General features: G+C 42.6%; 1 protein-coding gene and 1 non-coding gene across 3 annotated transcripts in view; both read right to left on the bottom strand.

Annotated features, from left to right (window-relative positions):
* The window catches only part of CAMK1D (calcium/calmodulin dependent protein kinase ID), a 375,375-nt gene that overhangs the window by 286,826 nt on the left and 64,830 nt on the right, over positions 1-23,719 (bottom strand). The gene's annotated exons all lie outside the window — the stretch shown is intronic.
* On the bottom strand, positions 15,291-15,419 carry LOC117019255 (U6atac minor spliceosomal RNA). The gene has a single exon (XR_004422454.1). It is a non-coding gene; the product is annotated as a U6atac minor spliceosomal RNA (small nuclear RNA).

The following is a 23,719-nucleotide window of genomic DNA, read 5'->3' as shown; positions in this document are numbered from 1 at the left end:
ACACCCGGCCTAACCAGGACTAGAGTGACCCACACAGCAGCCCGCTCCACGTGGAGACTGGAGCTGCCTGGACTGCTGGCATCTACTATGCCCACGGACTTCCCCGCAGTGTGCATGTATTCAGCACTGACTGTCTACCTGAGGGGCAGTAGAGAATAGTGGTTAAGTGCATGAGCTCTGGAGCCAGGCTGCTTGGTGGGAATCCTGGCTCTGCCCACTCACTAGCTGTCTGACCTTGGAAAGTCACCTCACCTCTGTGCGATTCCATTTGCTCACTTGTAACACAGTGGGGTGATCACAGAACTCACCTCACAAGGTCACTGTGAGGATTCAACAGGTTCATCTGTGTCTGGTGATGAAATCACTCTCTGATACAAAGATGAGTAGCAGACATTTTCTGATTCTATTAAGTTGGTGCAAAAGTAACTGCGGTTTTTGCAATTTTTTTTTCTTTAAATTAAAGTTTACTGGAGCAACAATTGTTAGTAAAGTTACATAGATTTCAACTGTACAATTCTGTAATACATTATCTATATCTCACATTGTGTGTTCACTACCCAGAGTCAGTTCTCTTTCCATCACCATATATTAGACCCCGTTTACCCTCTTCTAGAGCCCCCCTGCCTGCTTACCCTCTGGTAACCCCTAAAACCTTTTAAACTGCAATTACTTTTTTTTTGCACCAACTTAATAAGTTCTATGAAACTCACCCAGGAAATGCACGGCTCTATAGTGTGTTATTTATTACTGGAGTATTTTAAGTTAGGTTATTTTAACATTAAAATCAAGATGAAGGAGGAAGGATTTACCAACTAGACGTTGACTAAGCACTAACCCATGTGGGTAAACCAGAGAAATAGAAGATGAGGTCCCTGAATTTGGAGACCTAATAATGCAGTATTTAAGCTTTTTTATCTTTAGCCACATTTAAGGGGATTGGAGAGAGAGTATTTTTATCACAGATATTGTTTAGAATTGCTGGCACATAGTGATAATAAATTGATTTTTGTCAATGTTATGATTGTTTAGGCAACTGTATGGGCAATGGCCACTCTTAGTTCCTGCTGCCACCCCTTCCTTTGGCCTCACTGCACCCGACCATTCCAGGATCTCACCTGAAAGAGAAACAGCTGCTCACCTGAATTTTCTACTAGGAAGCCCTTAGTCCATCCCGGACAGTTAGCAGGCTTCCCTCCATTGTGGGCTCCCAAGGTGTATTTCCCATAAAGCAATGAGCATACCTGCTGTCAGCCAAGCCCAGGTGTGAACCCCTGACCCCGGCTTAGCTGAGTGGCTAACTGTGGTGGTTCCCAAAGTGCCGTCCCTACACCACCCGCAGCAATAGCAGCACCACCTGGGAACTTATTAGAAAGGCCACTTCTCCAGCTCCACTGCAGATCTACTGAATCAGAAACCCTGGGAGCCCGGTAGCCTGTGTTTTAACAAATCTTCCAGGGAATTCTGATGCCCGCTGAAGTTTGAAAACCACCAGATTCAAGGACATTTCTTAAATTTGTCTGTCACAGTTTCCTCATTCAGCAGAGGGGGTTCTTCTATCACTCACTTCCTAAAGCTATAACATAAGAATTAAATGAGACAATACACGTCAAGCATGTGATACAGTGCCTCAAACATGGTGGGCCCCTACGGTACCAGTGTCTGTGAAACAGAGTCACAGAACAGCAGTAACTCAGAAGCGGCAAGAGTAAGGTTAGAATCCATGACACGCCTGACTTTCACAGACGTGGTTTAAAGGACAGTCCAAGGAGAGAAGCTAAGGGGAACCAACTGATAATACTGTCGTGGGAACAGAGCCCCAGAGAGCAGTTTCCAGGCTCTCGGCCTCACGTGGAAAGGTGCTGGCTCGGGTAGTAGATGGCCGTCAGCTGTAACCATTGAGCTGTTGGCCACTAGTACAACTTCCGCGGCTGCGCTGGGGAGTCGAGTCGAGGAGAGTCGAGTCGGTCGGTTGGCAGAAAAGTGGACAGCAGGTCGCATGTTGTGTGAATCCAGCCACCAGTGAGACTGTAGTGGTGTGACTCCCCTACCTATGGCTCCGTGGGTGTTCCTTTTTGGCCTTGCCACATCCTGTGTCCTTATGTGGGGAGTGGGACCAGAGACCCTGCGTGACTAATAGTGCAGCTAGCAGGGTCCCCTGCCTGACAACTGTACTCTGCCCAAGGTCCTCCAGTGTCACTGGGTGACTAAGCCATGCTACCTGTGACCCGTGGAGATTCCCACAAACTCTGGCTCATCAAGCACCTTGGGGGTTGGGAATCCCAGCAAATAAAAGTATACCCCATTTTATTGTTAAAATAAGGATAACGAGTTTTGAGGAGATGCCTCCAGAGAGAGGACTAGAAGTGTCTGAGTTCAAATACTGGTATTTAAAATGTATAATGGAAGTCTCCTGAATTGTGGAAGGGTATTTTTAGCAAGGAACAGTGATAAGAAGCATCATGTTCAGACTGACAGAGTTGTCTGGAATTTTACAGCGAAGGAACAAGCACATTGGAAGAACCCCATCTTGGATTTTACACCATCATCACCTGAAGCAGTTCTGGTAAAGGCCATGAGGGCCTCCTAACAGCCAAATGCAGTGGACACCTGTCAATCACCTTGTCCCCTCGGGCATCTCATAGTCGACCACTCCCACCAGCCTCAACTTCCGTCCTTGGACTTTCAATACACACCTGACTGACCTCCCTGTGCAGTCTCCCCTGTGGGCGCCTCGTCCCTGGCCCACACAGCTGCCACACCTCATGCTGTCGCCTCCAGCCTGTCTAGTGAAACCCCATTCTTCCTGCTCTGCATTCTGCACGGTCCACATGAAGACAGTGGAATGGGACAAAGCCCCAGGTTATCTCTCAATCTGGGCCCTATCGCTTACTTTGTCACCTAAATCGGCCATGGGAGTAGACAAAGAAGAGCACAGTCTTCTCTCTAGTCTTCTCCTCTTTTTGTGTCTTTCTTTCTCTCTAGAAATCTCACCCGCCTGGGCACTGGAATGACTTCCTCAGCTACCTCCAGGCTCAGGTCAAACCTGAGGGCTAGGCCTTTACATCCAACCACCTACTTAACCTCCACCTGGATGACCCACGAGCATCTCCAGACCAAGTTCTCTGAAAGGGAATGCATTATCCTTCCCATACCATCTGTTCCTCTCACTGCATACTTCACTCCAATTCTATAGCACTGGGACTTGGAGAAGAAAAAATAAACAGCTGGGTTTGCTAGGAAGGACGACTGGCAAACCGACTGACAAAGGTTTATAGAGCCAGACAACGCAGGTACTAGTAAGAGTAAAGTACTAACTCACCCCAAATTCATGTTCAAAGTAAAGTACAGAAATTTAGGTGGAAATACTTATAACATTTAATATCAAATTGCTCTCCTAGTTTCATCTGTCACCTCTGAAACAAACCAAGACAATATTAACCTTCACTGCAGATTCCCAAAATAAAAAATCTTGACACAATAAGAGAAATTTCTGTAAAGAAATATAACCGTTTTCTTTGACTAAGAATCTAACTTCACACTAATTATACAGTATCTTTATTTCCTTTTTCAGTTCCATTATACGGTCACGTTGTAATTATCCCGACCCTGCAGCTCATCAGCAGGCCCATGGAGCCTCTTCTCCTGTTATGGAGAGGCCCAGAATAGAAGCGTGCTCTGTGATCTCTCAGCACCCTCCCATTTGCCAGTCATCTAGTTAATGGGACATCCAGTCGCCCAAGCCAGAAACCTGGGATTCACTCTAGACTCTTCTTTCTTCCTCATGTACCACCATGAAATGCAAACTCATGAGTTCCCATCATTTCTACTTCTTGGGCTGCGCTCAAATCAGCACTGCGCTCTCTCCCTGCTCCTCCCTCTCACCCCTCCCATCTCCCCTGGCACTTCCAGAACTCAGGGGGGCAGTCAACTCCTGCTTAGCATTTGTCAGTAAATGCTTCCACTATGCTTCCTAGTTCATAAAAGTGGGAAGGGGAACCCATTGTAACACACCACCTCTGAAACCCACCTCAGTATTGTATTAAGTATGATTCATTTGACATGGCAGGAAGGTGGAAGAGGAGGCAGCTTCCATGTCCGTGAACACAACCATATTATAGTTCCCAAACACAGATCTAGGAGGGGTTCAAACCTCACATTTGCAAGAGAACTGAAAGCAGGGACTTGAACAGATAACTGCTATATGTTCACAGCAGCATTATTCACAATAGGCAGAAGATGGAAGCAACCCAAGTGCCCAGGGATGGGTGAATAGATAAACAAAATGTAGTCTATACAGTTGAGTATTACTCAGCCTTGAAAATACATGAAATTCTGTCACATGCTATAACATGGATGAACCTTGAAGACATTAGAAGTGAAATAAACCAGACACAATAAGACAAACACTGTATGATTTTATTTATCTTAGGTACCGTTTTTCCCCGAAAATAAGACCTAGTCAGACAATCAGCTCTAATGCGTCATTTGGAGCAAAAATTAATATAAGACCAGGTCTTATAGACCGGGTATAATATAATATAATACTCGGTCTTATATAAATTCTTGCTCCAAATGACGCATTAGAGCTGATTGTCCGGCTAGGTCTTATTTTGGGGGAAATACGGTACCTACAGTAGTCAAATTCATAGACAGAAAGTTGAATGATGGTTGCCAAGGGCTGGGGAAGGGGCGGGGGAATGGGGAGTTAGTGTGTAATGAGGGACAAAGTTTCAATTTGGGAAGATAAAAAGAGTTCTGGAGATGGATAATTGTGATGGTTGAAAAAGAGTGTAAATGTACTTAATGCCACAGAAGTGTATACTTAAAAATTGCTAAAATGGTAAAGTTTATGTTGTGTATATTTGACTACAATTTTTAAAATGGTAAAAAAACAAACAACACTCATGGAAGAGGTGCCAGTTTGGGCCACTGTCACAGACTAGCCGTTTCGTCTCTCCACTGACTCCCCAAAGGAGCCTCCCATTGACTTGGAAGTGGAAGGAAGGTCCAAAGGGACTTAAGAACACTGTCTAATAAAAAACAATTCCTTTTAACATATAGCTAGTCCTTCCGCCTACTTGCAGTCTTCCCTCTGCCCCACACTGGCCTAGAAAACTCTTTAAGGGGTGTCACTTCACCACTGATGGCTTTCCTGACTCCCAGAGAGACTCATGCCCACTTTCTCCTGTGTTTCTGTTAGCCCTTGCCCACTGTTAGCTCGATCCCCACCTTGGACATACAGCTACTTACTGGCTCCCCAGGTAAGGAGCAGTGGACCCCTGGAAGGCAGGGACTATCCTGCTTCTCCCTGTACACACAGCCTCAAGCAGAAGGCCTGCCACATAGAAGATATCCAATATTAAAACTGAATGAATGAATGCAGTGAATGAATGAATGAATGCTGAACATAAAAAGCCTGAGACTGAGACGAGGAATGAAGGGGAGGAAAGAATGAGACAGGCTGGAATAAAGTTGCACCAGGTCTCCATATAGGAAGAAGGGGTGTGCTTGAGTGAGAGGAGGAGGAGCAAGGTTTATAATCACAAGAAGGAGAGGATTGAAGGCCACACCAGGCTGAGCAATCAGTGACATGCGGAGACGTCTTAGGCTCATGGGTCTTGCCAGGGCCTCCTGCCATCAAGGCACATGACAAATTTAGACATGAATAAACAGAGACAAATGATGGGGAACTGCTTGGATAGCATGTCATCTGTATCTCAGAATGCCCTCACACCTCAGTAAAGTGATTTATATGCCCAGAAGGGCTGTGCGCTGGACAGGGGAGAAAGATAAGGGCAGAGACATCTCAGATTAAATGGCAACACGCAGCCAAGCTCAGAAACACAGCTTTTTCAACATGTCTCTCATTATTGTGCTAGTAGTAAAGGAAGAAATCTGAGACCCACTCAGCAGGAAGACAGATGGGTGGAGAACCCAGGTGTGTATGGGGGTGCAGGGTGCTCGAGTCCTGCCTTCCTGCTTCTCAGACACCTATGAGCTGAAGGGCCCTCAGCCAGCACCGTGGCAGCCAGGATAGCACCTGACCTTTAACCCTCAGGTTTTGGTTGCTGAGCCCTAGTCAAAGACCTAGGACCTAGTTCACGTGGTCACCTGATAGGCCAAGCTAGCCCCACACCGGCCACTAAGAAATGGGTCCGCCCCATTGATTGAGATGCTGTTTCCAGTTATTAATAGAGGTCAACATCGAGAATATGTGATGGCGGCCCCAAAGTAAATACGAAAGAGAATCGATCATAAAGGAAGCCACCCTGTTTGTTCGGAGACAGGCTGACGCACACCAGGACTAACGCCCACTTTTCAAGAGGAGCAAGCCTGCTCCCCACAGCCTGCAGTGCGCATGTGCACAAGCGGACAGTCAGCGAGCAATGAATGCCACTCAGCCTCCACTTCTGATGGACCGGCAAACGAGAAAGTAGGACTAAAAGTAAACGTGTAGAAAAACACACGAGTGGAGGAAGGAGGACAATGAGAGGGCGCTAACGGACCCCCCCACACACATACTGTTTAGTAAACAGGTGGCAGCGCCTGCGCCATGAGGCACACTTTGTTAGGACTGGGTTTCTTGGGATTCAAAAGGCATGTACAGTATTTCGGGGAAAGATTTAGCAAAATGGGAAAATGCCGGGGATATGTCATTTAATGAGCAACGGAAGAAACAAGAAACAACATGAAAGTAAGTGTGTTAACTATATATGCACAGGAAAAGCCTGAAAAATACATAAAATATTTAACTGGTTATTTCTGAGTGACAGGATTAAAGCCGATGTTTACATTCTTCTTTAAGTCTTTATATATCATACACAGGGGGGTGGGAAGGAAGCACACTTTCCTTAACTTACAAAAGTAAGCCTGTATGTACTATATGGAAAGTTAAAAGTTTTCAAAAGCTTTAGAGAAAATCATTATGAAATGTGGAAAGCAAACGCAGCCCTCAAGGCTAGCTATGTTTATATGATACTGGACATTTTGAAACAATCTGAAAAACCTAATTATCTGGTTGTTTACTAACATGAGAACATTTGGAATTATTGAGATAAATCTTTGGATCAAAGAAAAATCCAAAGCAATCAAGCAGGAAATTCACCAACCTTTTTTATGGTATTTATTCATTTACTTAAATATCAGAATATGTCCAAAAGAAAATGTTCAATACTTCAGATCAACCTAGTAAACCAAAAATAGTGAGGACAGAGGAAAAAAAATCTGCCAGGAATAACCAGCTTCTTTGAGAACCAATTATACACAAAGCCTTAAAAGAATAATTTAAAACGTGAATTTTCAAATCCCTTGAAAGGGTCATTTCAATTAAATTGTTCTCCAAGTAAAATATAACATTATTTCCTCCAGAAGCTGCAAATTTAAAAACCAGATTCTTAAAAACTTAGTAAATAATATTAGATTACAAGCGCTTTTGCCAAATCATTTTATTATATTAGCTTTTCCTGGGAAAAAAGTTCTCAGCATTCCCACATAGTAAGCTCTTGTTGCGTATTTGTTTAAGGACTAGCAATTCCTGTGAAAGGTGTGTCTTTTCTTTACAAACCTATGCCAGAGGGTAGCAAACCAAATCAGGGATATTATACAAATACTGCTTTTTACTTGGCTTTGCCTAAGTGAAAGCACCCACAGCCAAGGCCTGGCTTGGAGAAAAGGGGTAACTGTGAGTTACTAATTACAGGCTGAAATCCAGACTTTCTAAGTCTACATATGAAAAGGGGTGGGTGGGAAAACCTCAATCTTCTCACCTAGAACCTAGATTTCCTTCAGGAGCAGTAAAATGCTGGGTGGGTCTTCTTGCTCTAAATAGAAACAAAACCACATTCCCACTTCAGAGGCTCCCCTTCGGCTGAGTGGGACAGTGACTTCATGGGTCCCAGGAATAGAACGAGCTCCCTGCCCACAGGACACCTTCCTCTCCTTACTCCTTTTCCTCTGTATCAGGGGAGCTGCAGGTCTTCGTGCCCTAGGAATCTCTCCCTCCAGAGAAGTTTATTTAATTTCCATGGGCTTTAATGACCTACCTTTCCCTGGGCTGCTGAGGGCAGAGGAGATTTGGGACTGGGAAGAGGCTGACAAATAATGAATAAAAACAGGCACCCCCAGCCCTCCAATACCTGATTATTTGCTTGCCTGAATCCAATTGAAGAAAACAACCACATGAAAGGAAATGATGACAAAGCTCAAACCTTCTGGAAATTCTGGTTCGGAAAGGGGAGGGTGTGGTCTGGGATTTGGGTGTAAACCAGACTTGGGCCCCTGCAAGCCTAAACCACCACCGCACACAGGTTCCCACCACGTGGGCTGTGGCTGGAGCGGGTGCCTCAGACTGCAAGGGCACCCACCAGGGGGCCCGCTTGCCTCTGGAAAATGCAAAACAATGCTCCCTCCTGGCCTTTTGGGCAGCCACACTGTCCTTGACTGTTCTCAGCCCCAGGCCACCCTGGGAAAACCTCCTCCCCCTACTGGAGACCTCCCCACCAATGACACTTGGTCAGCTTCAAAATCAGTCATCAAAACCTGTCTCCCTTTCAGCCAGAAAGTTCTAGAGATCTTAAACAAGCAAATGTGCTCCTGGCCAAGACCGTGCTCCTGGCCAAGGCCGTCCTCCTTCAACAAACGGGCTTCGTTTGGCAGCTACTCTTTGCCTAGACCAGATGTAGCTCTCAACTTGTGTAAACAGCCCTGTGCAGCCCAGGGCGACCCTCCTATAATTCAGAAGGGCCGAAGACACTATCCAGGCACAGATTCTTCTCAAGGAGCAGAGGTTTAAACAACTGACAGTTGTCCTTGGCACATTTATTGCTGATTGTATTTATCAAAGTATTTAATCCATTATCTATCTCATTTTCTCCTTGCAGTATCTCTTAATACTTTTATATGAAGAAACTGAAGCTAACGCTCTCAAATATTTGTCAATTCTTGGTGACTCAGAAGTTGATGATTCGAGATTGGGTTAGCCTTTTTCTGGCTTCCTATCTTTCAGAACATTTTACAGTGTTTTCACCAGTGGGTAGGCAGTAGTTGAAGAGAGAGAAAATGGATCTGGAGTCAGAGAGGTGACACTGCAGCCTCGCTCGATGACTCACGGGGTGACCTTGCATTAAGCCTCCTTGAACCTCAGTCTCTCCATCTGTAATATGGGGGTAATACTCACATCATGGCGCCAATGGGAAAACTAAATGTGACAACCTGGATAGAACATGTACTGGTTATTCAAAATGTTACCTCTTGTGTCAAAACTGCTGCAAGAGAAACATGAACTAATAATGAAAGTGAAATTTGGGGATTATCAGAGACTTTATCTTGAAGAACCCTTGAATTCATGGGTAATTGAGGATTGTCTATAATTAGTGACTGCTACAGAAGTTCCTAGGTGAGAAGGAGAATTTCTTCTTTATTTTTATTTGAGTTGGTGGAAAAAAAAAATGCTGCCTCATTATTCTTCAATTAGAAACCCACCATTAGAAGCTGTGCATGTCACTAAAATCCACAGAACTCTTCGTACTTTATGGGTGTGTTCTCATCAGATTTCCACATTTGGGCGGCACATGCAAATGCAGACTCTAGCAACAATTAATCCTTGCCCGATATCCAAAAGGGCTGGGGAATGAGTGTGCTGTTCAATCTAACCTCCTGCTTAAGAGAATTGCCTGATGAACCATATATGAGTGGCCAGATTTCAAAGAACATGAAAATGACAAAACATATTTGGGGTGTTGGCCACTATGGCTAAACTTCCCAAAAGAGTCAGTGTGCCAGGGTAGGTGACGCCCCAGGATGACAGTGGCACATCTCCCTGGAGAGTCAGTGTCCCTCAGGGTCATCCAGAGATGCCTGCGCCCCCGTGTTCAGTGCTGTCTGCACGTGGCAGGACTCGGGGGGAAGGCTGAAAGCACTACCAAAGATAAGGGAGACATCAGTTTATGAGACAGCCACCTGCCAAGGCCTGCGCTGGATGTTTGCACATCCATCACCCCAATTAATGTCTTACCTTGTCATTCAACAATCATGGGTGGAAGAGGGGGAACAGCCAGTGACTTTTATTATTGTTTTGAGATACATTTTTAACTAGGCCTTCAGAACACAGCTCAGCATTTGTATCACATCCTTCAAATCACCGCCCCAGGTGAGAAAAAGCACCAGGAACTTGGTTGTGGAAGCACAGAACTGGCAACGTCAGACGTGAGAAAATTCGTTGATATAGGCGGGTTATGAATTCTTGTTGTTTACTCAAAAAGGTCAACACTTGAATATAAACAAATGACAGAAATAAATAAATAAAATAAACAAATGACCAAATTTACTAATAAGTACTAATAAGCACCAACACATGATATGTGTGTGTGTGTACATACACACACACACACACACACACACAGATATATACATATATATTTATTTATTTTTATATCTTATATTTTGTATTTTATATATACATTATATACTGGGGATGCAAAAAATATTTAAAGAGATGTTATCTTAAAATGTGTATACATTTTTTTTGGCACCCTCTGTATATATATGTGTGTGTGTGTACATACACACACACACACACACACACACAGATATATACATATATATTTATTTATTTTTATATCTTATATTTTGTATTTTATATATACATTATATACTGGGGATGCAAAAAATATTTAAAGAGATGTTATCTTAAAATGTGTATACATTTTTTTTGGCACCCTCTGTATATATAAAATATACATTTTAACTCTTGGGGCTTATTTTCATTCCCTAACCAAATAGGAAACATGTTTGCTCCTGACACAAATTCCACCTGCTGTTTAGTCAACAGAATTTCACCAAGAGATGCCCCTTCTCTGGTATAATGCTTATTTCTTCTTCCCAGCCCCCTGAGAATGTTCCTTGTCTGTGCTGCTGTAAAGCACTGCCCTCTAAGCAATTCTTACCTAGATGAGGGGACCCCACTACCTTAACTGGTTAGAAACAAAAGCCCCCATCACATCCTGGGAAGGATGTAGAGAAAAGGAAATCCTCATATACTGTTGTTGGGATTGCAAATTGGTGCCGCCACTACAAAAAACAGTATGGAGATTCCTCAAAAAATTAAAAATAGAGGTACTATACGACCTAGTAATTCCACTTCTGGGTATTTATCCAAAGAAAACAAAAACACTAATTCGAAAAGATATCTGCTCCCCTATGTTCACTGCAGCCTTACAATAGCCAAGATATAGAAGCAACCTAGGTGCCCATTGATAGACAAATGGATAAAGAATATATAGTGTGTACACGTGTACACACACACACACACACACACACACACACACACAATGGAGTATTAATCAACCATAAAGAAGAATGAAGTCTTACCATCTGCAACAACATGGATGGACCTAGAGGGTATTATGCTAAGTGAAATAAGTCAGACAGAAAAAGACAAGTACCATATGATTTTGCTTGCACAGAGGGTGCCAAAAAATGTACACACATTTTAAGAAAGGAAAAAACTGTGTTAATATTATAACACAATGAATGACGCTGGCATTTATTTGATTAACGCCATCTTTTGCGTGAACGTCATACTACACATTGCTACCGTCATTCAATTCAACTTCGAAAAGTAATACATAGATAACAACCTATGTATTACTTTTCGAAGTTGAATTGAAATGTGTACAATTTTTTGCCCCCCCCATGAGGACTCTGAGACACCAAATGAATAAACAAAACAAAACAGAAACAGAGCCATAGATACAAAGAACAAGCAGATGGTTGCCAAAGGGGAGGGAAGTGAGGGATGTGTGAAAAGAAAAAATATGTAAAAAGTTATATAAAACTATATACTGAAAACTACAAAACATAGTTGACAAAAATTAAAGAGACAAAATAAATGGTGGGGGGAAGTGTGTTCATAGATGCAAGAACCCACAAAAAAAATTATGAAAAAGTTCAAACCCCTAAAATTGATCTACAAATTCAACATAACCTCAATCAGAAAAAAAAGAAAAGAAAATCTCCCTGCCTCAAATCAGCCCACTGAGCCCGTTTTGTCTGTCCTTTGACGCCTCTCATATTTAATGACACATACGACAGAAATTTTGTACAGTGAGCTCCAATGCAATGCACAAATATCAGCTTTTTCTATTTCTGTTGCCCTTCTTACTATGGTATTTTACACCCATTCTGTCGGACTGCCTTGAGACTCTCATAAATATGGTCAAATGCTTATCAGCAGTTTACAAAACTCTTACCAGGCCCGAAATACAAATTGTCTATTCAGTAAAATACGCCTATGAAAGAATCCATTTATTTTTCATGAAATTTTCCGAATTTGGGCTTTGATAAAACACTAAAACTACTGTGAACATACCCTCATCTTTTTTGTTGACTCACAAAGGCGCTAAGGATAGTGCTATGTGCAGCTGGAAGAAGTGCCCGTTGGGAATATTTGGGTGAAGTGGACACCGGAGAAGAGCACTTACTGTGTATTTAGAAAACAGAGAGTTGCTCCCAAGAAAAGCAATCTTTGCTTTAGGTGACGAGCAACAAAAGTGTTCCTGCAAAGATGTTGTGGTTGAAACAATCCAATCTCCACGCTTTGGAGCTAGTCTTCCCTTCGGGGCATGCATGGGCTGCAGTCACCGAGGAAGCGTGCCTAAAAGGAGCTGCGAAAGATTTCACAGGCTGTTGCACTGCTCTGGGGCGCACTTACTTTAAAAATGTCTCCCATTAAACTGATCCCCCAAACAGCAAGAGGTGTTAGAGGACCAGCCCACCTTCACTGCATTTCCCCATCATCCTTTCTTACATCTGTATTCCTGTTGCTGTTATTCATTGCCTGGTAAGTAAATTCAGACAGGAAATGCAGTTGAGCGAGCACTGGACATGTATCCTCACAGTTCCCAGATCCCTTGCCTCATCCTTACGCATCAAACACTTTTGCAAGGTTGCCTCACTGTGTCAATGATGGAGAACGGGACAGTTGCGCCATTCCAGACTATCTCTAGTGACTCCCCAGGCCAGGCCCAGGGATGTGGTCAAACATTCCTGTAAGGCCAGCGCAGGTGGCAGGGTGGACAAACTCGTGCGGTGACTGCCTCCCCTTTTCTTTGTCTACTGGGAAGCAAACATCATGTCCTCCTGAGTTCACCGGGATTCCAAGAGAACTTATCCAACAAAGTTCTGAAATAGCCACTCATCAAAAATGGCCCAACACTCATGCACAACAGAGAACAGGGAGATAACGATGGCGAACTCCCATCATCACCTTTTTGTGCATTTCCTAGGATGACGGGATTCTTAGAACTCCTGGGTATCTCCTTACTGTTCTGTAGAGAGGGGTTTATCATGATTAAGAAATAAGGATCTGTATTAACCCTTAAAACAAAGCTGGTTTCTGGTGGTTTCTTAACTAAAAAACAAACCTAGGATTGCTTTTAACTCTGCTGGCTCCACATAGACCTATATTTTAGACTTTGGTTGCCAGGCAAATTCCATTCTCCCAAGTCTGGGCACTAGTCTGGGTTGTTATTCCTTCTTATCTCAGCAAGACTTAAGTTGTTGTAGATTTGGAGATGCAAGAAACACTTTGTCCATCACATTTTTCTATGGCTTTAATCTTTGTTTCTCAAGTTTCACTAAGATTTCATTGAACCCAAAGAATCAGAGAAAAGTCTCTTTTAAAAAATCATTTCATCATCAAAACTTTAAAGTGACCATATTAATCTTTCATCTGATTCAGAGACTGTGAAAGAGAAAAGTGCCAGTAAAAGACCAGAATAAGAAAAACTGAATAAACACAGGAGAAATATGTTTCAAATGTCTACATCATCTACTGTGGAAATATCTCTACAGTATTTTCAGAAAACGACTATCATGAAGATATACGAAGTGTGAGGGAGGGGTGTGTGTGTGTGTGTGTGTGTGTGTGTGTGTTTGCACGTGTGTTTCAATTCTGTAGTTAGTATGTCAACTTAAAGGGTAATTTATATTTAACTACTCCTTGAATGGAAAAAATTGACTTATCATAATAATATCTTGTCCATTTAATAACCTATGATTATAGTCAGAAACCATATAGGTAATATAATTCCCAATATAACCCCACTGTTGTGAAAACAAATTATGATCGTCAAATCAACTTTTTTTTTTTTTTAAACAAAATTTTAGTCTTTTGCCAACACAGTAATAGACGGGAGTACAGTGATCTACAATAATGTGTTTTTCCTTATTTGAAACTTAACTGAAGTGACAATCATATTATCGTGAAATGAAATCCTGACTGGGGTAGCAAAAAATTAAAAGTGAGAATTGACTCCACTTTATAGTCCCATGTACACCAATATTACCCACAAATGTACCACAAATACATAGAAATGTAATCAGCAATTAACCTCCCCTTCTGACCTCAGCCTGGACTCTTCCCCCCTCCCTCCAGCACGAACCTTCTCTCCCTCGCTCATCACCTGTTTGTTGTCTATTTGCCCCTTCAAGAACGCCAGCTCCAGGAAAGCCTGGGCCTTCAGGCTCCCACCGAGAGCACCTTGGAGGGGCGGACTGACTCCATGAGCATTTGCTGACTGAATGAATGAATGAACAGCACTGACTTAGCTTCTGAGAAAAGAAATGGTGCGGGTGGCCTGACTCTTTCACAATGCACTCAACAAGATTCATTTTCCACCATCCACTCTTGGTCCAGTTCAGTGTCAAAGGGGGTGCCCACCCATATTCACTTTCATTGGTTCGTTGTTTTCTGCATGACTCAGAAAGTCAGCACTATATAAACAGACACATGCAGAGGAGTCATTCCCATAAGTACTCGCAATCGCTCCATGCCCCTCTACCCACTATAGATATGCATTTATATTAGTTTCCTGTTTATCCTTCCAGTGTTTCTTTATGCAAATATAAGCTAATTCACCTACATATTTCCACATCTCCATCTTTCTTATACAAAGAGTAGCATACTCTATACACTATTCTCCACCTTGCCTCTTTCATTTGGCAATGTCCCCGGACATTGGTCCTTCTTGGAACACAGGCCTTCATCATTGTCTGTTAACGACGTCTCAGCATTCCACTGTGCACGCCAGCTTCAACCACTCCCTTACTGATGGCGTGACACTTGCTGGTGTCTGATGTCCTCGTATTACACACAAAGCTTCAATGATAAACCTCGTACAAATGGCACTGCATTGCACACACAGGTATATGTATCGCAAAGGTCCCCCAGAACAGGACTGCTATCCTGTAACATTGGTTCACTCTGCTCGATTCCCCTCCTCTAGGGTTGTTAAAATTATTGTTCGGTGCTCTAAAGACATGGTGATATCTTACATGCATGTGTGTGGTACAAGTCACCAGAATTTTTTTCCACTCTTGGCAGGGGAGTGCTAACCTAATTCTTCACTTTCATAAAACACAGGCTCTTTTAAAATTTAAATCAACACAGCATCCTGCAATGGTGGTCGGAGTTCCGCTTCCCTAATCTACTTTCATCCATCAATGCTGTAGGCTAACAGACTTTCCCTCTAGTAATCTATTAGAGGAAAACAGGCCCTTGAAAAATGTCTTGACAACCTAGTTAATATGGGTGGAATTAAATTTTTATAAGAGTATTCAGGGATTTCTAAATTAGCAGCAAATATTTCTTTCATCACCATACCCAAAGTGATATGGAAAGAAATATATAAATGAATATTTTAAAACCTTGCTCATTCCAATTCAGGGGACCACCCCCCCACACACACAACTAGCTTACATTCTCAGACTTTTCAGTAATTCATTACTTTTTTCACAATATGAATCTGCAATTAGAAAACGTTGCCTATTTGCAGAATTAATGAACAGGTTCTTTTCCCACCCCTTTTGAAAAGGCATGAAAAAAGCAATATAGTTTCACATGAGAATCTCTTTTGGGAAAATTAACCCTCTGGCTTACAATGCTGATTATAGTCAATGAGCACACAAGCAATGATCTGCCTTTGGACCAGCATGGATTTGCTAAATATGTCCTAGTAGACTAAATGCATTCTTCATTTGATACAGTTTTTGTATAACACCTTCAATTTACTTTAAAACCATTTGGCATGGACAATATGATATTCTCCACATGCCAGTGAATGTAAACTTCAATTCTAGGAACAGTTATTTGCCCTGACCAATAACTGACACTCCATCCACCAAAGACATCCACAAGGATTGTTTTCAGCTGCTTTATTCATAATAGCCCCAAACTGGAAACCATAAAATGTCCACCCACCACACAATGGGTACCTAAATTTCACATAATAGAATACTACACAGCAGTGTGATAAAAAGAAACAATGTATACATGCAACAACATGAAGGAATCCCACAAAATGTAAGTATGATTCCATTTATATAGAATTCTAATCAGGCAAAACTAATCTATGGTAAATTAGTGAGGCCAGACTATGATTACCTTTGGTGGGGGGTGTTTTGACTGGGAAAGAGTAACAGGGAGCCTTCCAGGTCGCTGGAAATGGTTTACATCTTGATCTAAGTGGTCACTACATGGGTTAAAAAATGTAAGGACTTGTGAATTTTACTATAATACTTGTTAAGTTATATCTCAATGTCCTGAGCTGGTCAGCCAGCACCCTGACCAAGAAGTCCTTACTCCAGGAATAGAAACTAGAAGCACTTTTACTATCAATGTCTGAGTGATACTAGATTGTCTGCTAACTAGCAGAATGAATGTCAGAAATGGTTGTTCCTTGATGAAATGAGGGGTTGTTAATTAACGTGGTAAGTGTTAATAATGGGGTAAAATATTTCAGATACTCCCTGTCCTTAAACAGACAGGATCTGAGAACCCATCCAACAAGGCCCCTGGCCTGTACCTTAGTCTCGATCCTGTAAAGATCCAGCCAGGCGTTTGTAGGAATTCTGGCGGCCTGGTGCCTACCATAATGGTAATAGAATCCTGCTCTTGGAATACTGGCAATGTGCCTCAGGGGAAGTTTTCATCCCACGCAGTAGTCACAGCATGGAAGAGGCACAGAGCTGGGGCTTCAGGTAACAGAAGAGAACATATGGCCTGGATTCTGCCTGATTGCTAGTACACATTTGTTTAATAAGTGTCTGCCGCTGAATTGGGTCTGAATCTTGCCTTCATTATAAGCTGGTAATGAGGCTGTGGGAGAATAGCTAACCCTCACTCACCTACAATGTTTTGGTGGCTACCATTCCTGACCAAAAAAACTAAGAGTGTGTATCCCCCATCTGGCTTAATTCACTTCTCAACAGGTTTGCAGACTGTTACAGCATGGAAATATGCAGACGTACATATCACAAGATGACAAGTTCCCTTATGATGTCCTGTGAACAAGATGAAGAATGGAGCTAGAGGTGAGAACAGTTGGCTAGATAGCTGAACGACCCAAAGAAATAAGCTAACCAGTGGGGAGCTTTCCAATGGCACCCACAGCTCCTAGAGACTTGTATAGAGATAGAGAGGATATGATCATCACATTTGAAGACGACTCAAAATTAAACCAGATGAGAGACTCAGATTTCTAAAAGATCTTGACAGGCTGGTTTAGTGAACTGGAACTAACAAGATTAAATGTATAATTAGGTACACAAAAATTAACAACACAGGACAAAATAGGCAAGGCTAAATGATAAAATGTGTTATGATGGTTGCATTTAAAACTTTAGGCGTTTTAGGTAACAAGTTCAGGTTCAACGTAAGTCACCACACTGAACTGATGTGAGTCGTAGTCATCAAAAATGTAACGCATATATTTCCATACAAAGTTTACTTTAAATAGGTGTGATGCAAACAGATATGTGTACACCAATGCTCATGTCAACATTAGAGCCGAAAGTGGAAGCCCCCCAAATGTCCATGGACAGATGATGGACAAACACAATGTGGCCCATCCGTACAATGGAATATTGTTTAGTCTTAAAAAGGAAGGAAATTCTGACACGTGCTACAATATGAATGAACTTTGAAAACATTATGCTGAGTGAAATAAGCCAGTTACAAAAAGACAAATACTGGATGATCCCACTTAGATAAAGTACCTAGAGTTAGTAAAATTCATGGACAGAAAGTAGAATGGGGGGACTAGGGCCTGGTTCCTAGGGGGTGGTTAATGGGACAGATTTTCAGTTAAGGAAGATGAAAAAGTTCTGGAGGTGGATGATAGTACAATGTGAATATACTTAATGCCACTGAACTGTACACCTAAAAGTGGCTAATGTCATATTTTGCCACAATTTTAAATACAAAAAAATGTAATGCAATCTTCTGCTCTACTAATTTGAACAAAAGTCGTGTCCTGCTCTGTACTCCACTCTCAGAACACACCTGAAGACAAAGTACGGTTTTATACTTCGTAAGGTATCAGCAAACACTGCCTGCCCAATCCTCCTGCTCTGCCAGCCCCTGGGCTCCTCCTTCCCTCTCACCAACTTCTTCATGGGACCTGGATGGCTCATCCCCACTCCCTCGATGGAAAGACGCTTGGCCATGAGGGAAAAGACAAGGCTCCCAAAACAAGCGCTGCCTCAAGTCTCCAGCATCTTTGCTTTGGATCCCAGGACAGAGGGGCAGAAGGTCTGTCAGCCAGAGGAGCTGAGCTCCGGGACACTCAGGGTATGTGCCTCCCTTCAGAGAAGCCCAGAATTCCTCTAGGTAGTAAATCTTCCAAAAACCTTCAGAGAAGCCCAGAATTCCTCTAGGTAGTAAATCTTCCAAAAAGCCTTAGCTCTCCATCTCACATCCTCTCTGCCCCACTCACAACACACACACACACACACACACACACACACACACCCATCCTTGAGTCTCTGACCCCCAGTGCAAATAAGTGACTGATATAGTCATTCATTTAACAAATCTTCATATTCAGTTGGGGGAACTTTAGAGGATGAATTTTTTTTAAAAAAAATTTATTCAAGGAAAAAAAAATTTATTCAAGGAGTGCATATCATATGAATGACAATATTTATGGAATGATAAATTATCAGAATTGATCTCATTTCTCTCACCCCTCTACATGAATGAGTCTATGAAGTTAAGCCAGAAGGGAGGAGACCACAGGCAGCCATGACACTGGGGAATGCCAGGTCCCAAGAAGAAGGTAACTGTAAAGGGCGAAGAGTTACCTTATACCCTTAATGTCCCCTGCTCTGAGACTGCGCCTCCCTGTGTACCCTCTGTCGTCCTCCTCCCGCGGGCGGGAAGAGGGAGTTACCTCGCTGGCGGACCAGGAGGACCAGGAGCACTGCAAGCTCAGTCCCTTCTCTTGGGAACCTTCTGGAAGCCCGCCTACTGCTTCTCCCCCTTTGCTGCCCACCAGAAGAGGAGGCCTGTGGTGGGCCAACGCCACCTGACTCAGAGGTTCAGAACTAGGGGGCCCTTTGTTGCCACATACCACAGTCCTCCCATGTTTATCAGGAATAAAGTTAACATTTTGGTCTCCATCTGTCTGACCTCTCAGCCCTACTTCTCGGCTGGTTCAGAGCTCACTTGGGCTAGGGCCTCATTCTTCACACACATAACAAGGTGGCCGGGCAGGTTGCAAAGGTAAAAGAAGCTGTGAAAACACCTCACAGGGTCACCTGCTGGATGCAGAGAACAGGCCAATCAGTGGTGACCTCCAGGCTGGGAGCATCTGATATCCCCTAGGCAGTCACGGCAGGACTTTTTTTCCCTTTGTTCTGGAACAATGGGAGTTTTCTTAGACAGGTAACCTGAGAGATCCAGCATTTAGTCTCCCTGAATCAAAGACCAGAGTCTCAACTAACAAAAGAAAATCAAAAGGACTGTCAAAGTCCTCCTTTTTAATTCTAAATGGCATTGTGAACATTTACAGAGCATATAAACAAGCCCAAAACCTGTTGGGCCTGACGCTAATGTGCTGGCTCGTTCTCTCTGGCAAGTGCACAATTTATTTCACCAGTGCTGATCTCAGAGGTGGCCCAACCTATGAGTCAAGCCCGGTGCCAGGAACTGCAAACCTGTCTCGATTGATTTCATGAACCAAATTATTTCCAAATTTCCATCCCATCTTACTGTAGAACCACAGTTTATGAGTATGTCTATAATCTTTGAACCCTCCTTCTCCAAGAACAAGGATGAAGGAACAAAATCAGAGCAGCTCCTCCTAAAGTCAGTAAACATAAAACTCGCGTGCTTCCATGAGCCTTGGAGACCACGTATAGTCAGTCCTGCCTCCTCGTTTCTCACGACTGCAGTGACATAAGGTGGGTTCACAATATGATCTGACCACACCTGGAAAACCTGAATATGAACTGGATATTAGAGAACATTAAAAAGTATTATTAATTGTACTGTGATAATGTTATACAGAGGTAGTGTTATATATAGATAGGTACACTTCTTTCCTTCCTTCCTTGGAAGGATGAGGGGAGTGGATATCCATGTTAAGTATGATTAGGGCTGGAATGTCAAGATTTTTTTTCATAAGATATAACTGACATATAACATTGTGTAAGTTTAAGATATACAATGTGTTGATTTGATATATTTATGTATTACAATGTTATTACCACCACAGCATTTGCTAACACCTCCATCACGCCACATAATCATCTTTTTTTTACGATGAGAACATCTAAGATCTAGTCTCTTAGCAACTTTCAAGTATGTAATACCTTATTGTGAACCATCATCACCGTGCTGTACATTAGATCCCCAGGACTTATTCATCTTATCATTCAAAGTTTGTACCCTTTGACCAACATCTCCCCCGTCTACCCCACACACACACACGCACACACCCAGCCCTTGGGAACCACCATTTCACTCTGTTTCTATTAGGTGGGTGCAAAAGTAATTGAGGTTTAGAAGGTTAAAAATAATTGCAAAAACTGCAGTAACTTTTGCACCAACCGAATACCAGTTTGGGTTTTTAAGATTCCACATATACGTGAGATCATGCAGTATTTGTCTTTGTGACTTATGTCACCTAGCACAATGCCCTCAAGGCCCATCCATGTTGTCACAAATGGCAGGATTTCCTTCTTTCTTGTGGTTGAATAATATTCCATTGTGTATATGTATACACCACATCTTCTTTATCTATTCATCTGTTGATGGACACTTAGGTTGTTTCCATATCTTGGCTATTGTGGATAATGCTACGATAAGATACCTTTAATTTACTTTAAAATACTTCAGCATGAGTGAATGAATGAATGGCTGGCCTGACCACGGTGTACTCAGTGGGATAGTGGTGGAGCTGCTTAATAGCCAAGCATCATTCCTCCAATTGTTTATATGCTCAGCACCAGAGAAGCTACTCAAGGTGACTGCAGTCTTTCAGGGGGCATTTGGGCCCCACCCATGCCACTGCATGATCCAAATGCGTGTGACAAAGTGGGCTTTGAAAAAGAGAACACATTGCTAGATTGGCCTTCCTCTCTGATCCAAATGACCAAATAATGGCCAAAAATTCACCTAACATTGGCTCAGTCTTTCAGGGGGCATTTGGGCCCCACCCATGCCACTGCATGATCCAAATGCGTGTGACAAAGTGGGCTTTGAAAAAGAGAACACATTGCTAGATTGGCCTTCCTCTCTGATCCAAATGACCAAATAATGGCCAAAAATTCACCTAACATTGGCTTGTTAGGTGAACATGAGCGGACATTTGTTCTGAGTTTCTAAGGCCTCATTACATAATAACATGACCTAAGAGAATTAGTGTTTAATCACACAATAACAGCCGAGAAGCTTACCACATTCTAGTGTTTTACAAGAATGATCTTGGTTCATCACCAACACATCCAGTAAGATTACTGTCTCTAGCACACAGTGAAAGTAACCGGCAAGGCACCGAGAGTTTAAGCAAGTTGCCAAGACCACAGAGCCCTAAGGGACAGTAAGCATTTTGGATGACTCTGCCATTCAGTTCTCCTCTGGCCACACTCCATTTCTGCATAATCACACCCAGTGTTTTTCATTGGGAGAAATGGTCCAGGCATAATTCCTTCTCATTGCTCTCTTTTAAAATAGTTCAGAATAAAAACAAAAGGTAAAAAAGAAAAATAAAATCTGCCTCATAGGCCAAAACAAAATGTTTGCTGTCAGAAAAACCTTCCACTTGGTGTTTGTCATGGAAAACTCAAATCGTTCAAGTGCTGTTTAACTCTCTCCTGCAAACCAACCTGGGTGAGAAGTCCAGGCAGCTCTGCAAATTTTCCTCTGGATGGGCCTGAGGCTGCCCACTGAGCCTCTTGTCCTGCAGAACACACACACACACACACACACACACACACACACACACACACACACACACGGGAAATAACAGAGGATGTAGCCAAACTTCCAATAACTTCATCAGTACTAGCAAAGACTTTGAATGAATCCTTCGAATCAAATTACTTCTTTAAAGTTGTACCTTCAATGCAAAATGAGACAGAACACCAAAAAAATCAGATCCAAACAACCAGTCCTGGAAGAGGTGAGGTGTCTTGGGGAGAACTGGGGAAACCGACTGTGGAACGGTCTCCAGTCCTGAGTCAGAGTCCAGTTATTCCTAACAGGAGTAAGTTACAGGTGTCTCATGTAATCTTAGAAGAAGATACAGAATTCTCAAAGGAAGTCAAAGTCACACCAAGATACAGCCTATGTAGCAGTTGAGGGCACGGAGGGAAGGGGAGACTAAAAACTACATCAGCAACTAAAACAACCAGTTCTGTCTCCAAAGAATTCAGTGATCACTGGCATGCAGGTTGCTGCAAGGGACCTAGATTACAAGAGAGGGGTTTTATATCATGGCTACTATTCTACTTGAAAAATCTGAGATTCCTCAAGTACTAGCAGGCTGAGTGAAGAAGGTAAAAATTAGGGCAGAGAGGCCATATTTCCTATTTGCAATAGAAATGAACAGTGGTATCCCTACAGAACACGAGTCTCTCACACAGAATATCTTTTTTTTACTGGTTGGGAACTTCTCATTCCTCCTTAAAATTTCTTATTGTTAAAATCAGTATTTGACATTCACCAAACGCCCACATCTATGTCTCTATCATGACTGCATCACTCGTGCACCTCTGACCTGACTTTCAAAACACTGTTAACGTCGTCCCAGAAAACAACAATCAGGCACGAAGATAAGGAAGGCAACTAAAAGTTACACTAACAACAAAAATAAATTAGTGACATAATTTCCTGCAGTTGTCAAGAGATGGTTTATGACTTTTACATTAAAAAGAGTGGAAACTTTTTTTCATTTTTATTACTGCAGACAGTGAAAATGTGATCATTATAACGGCGAAAGGCAAGTCAGGAAGAGACCAGGGCACAGACTCCTGTCTGAAAATGTGTGTTACCATTCGTCACTCGACAATCATACTATGAACACCCAAAGGACAGTCTGTCTGCTCTGCAGCCCCGTTGTGCCTTCCCCTGTCTGGCCCGTAGCTATCTCACAGTCCGGACTGGCAATGCTAACGTGGAGGCCAGCCAAGTAACAAGAGGCTCATGTCCATCCTTCCTGCCAAAGAAGCCAAAACGAAAATGGCAGAACCAAAGCTAAGTCTAACTAAATTCTAGCTGTGCAGTATTTAAACAGGTTCCAAGGTGGTATTGTTTCAGAGCTCTCACATGAACTCAATTAGCATATTCTCCTCCCCAAAGCCTCAGTGAGCAGGGAACTGGAGGTTTCCGGGGCCATTCTCATGCCTGACTATATGAGCAGGACACGTGGTTCAAGCC

Source organism: Rhinolophus ferrumequinum (genome assembly GCF_004115265.2).
Source record: "Rhinolophus ferrumequinum isolate MPI-CBG mRhiFer1 chromosome 5 unlocalized genomic scaffold, mRhiFer1_v1.p scaffold_110_arrow_ctg1, whole genome shotgun sequence".
Lineage (NCBI taxonomy): Eukaryota > Metazoa > Chordata > Mammalia > Chiroptera > Rhinolophidae > Rhinolophus > Rhinolophus ferrumequinum.
Note: the sequence above shows the minus strand (reverse complement) of the source record. Positions and strands in the feature narration are given on the sequence as shown.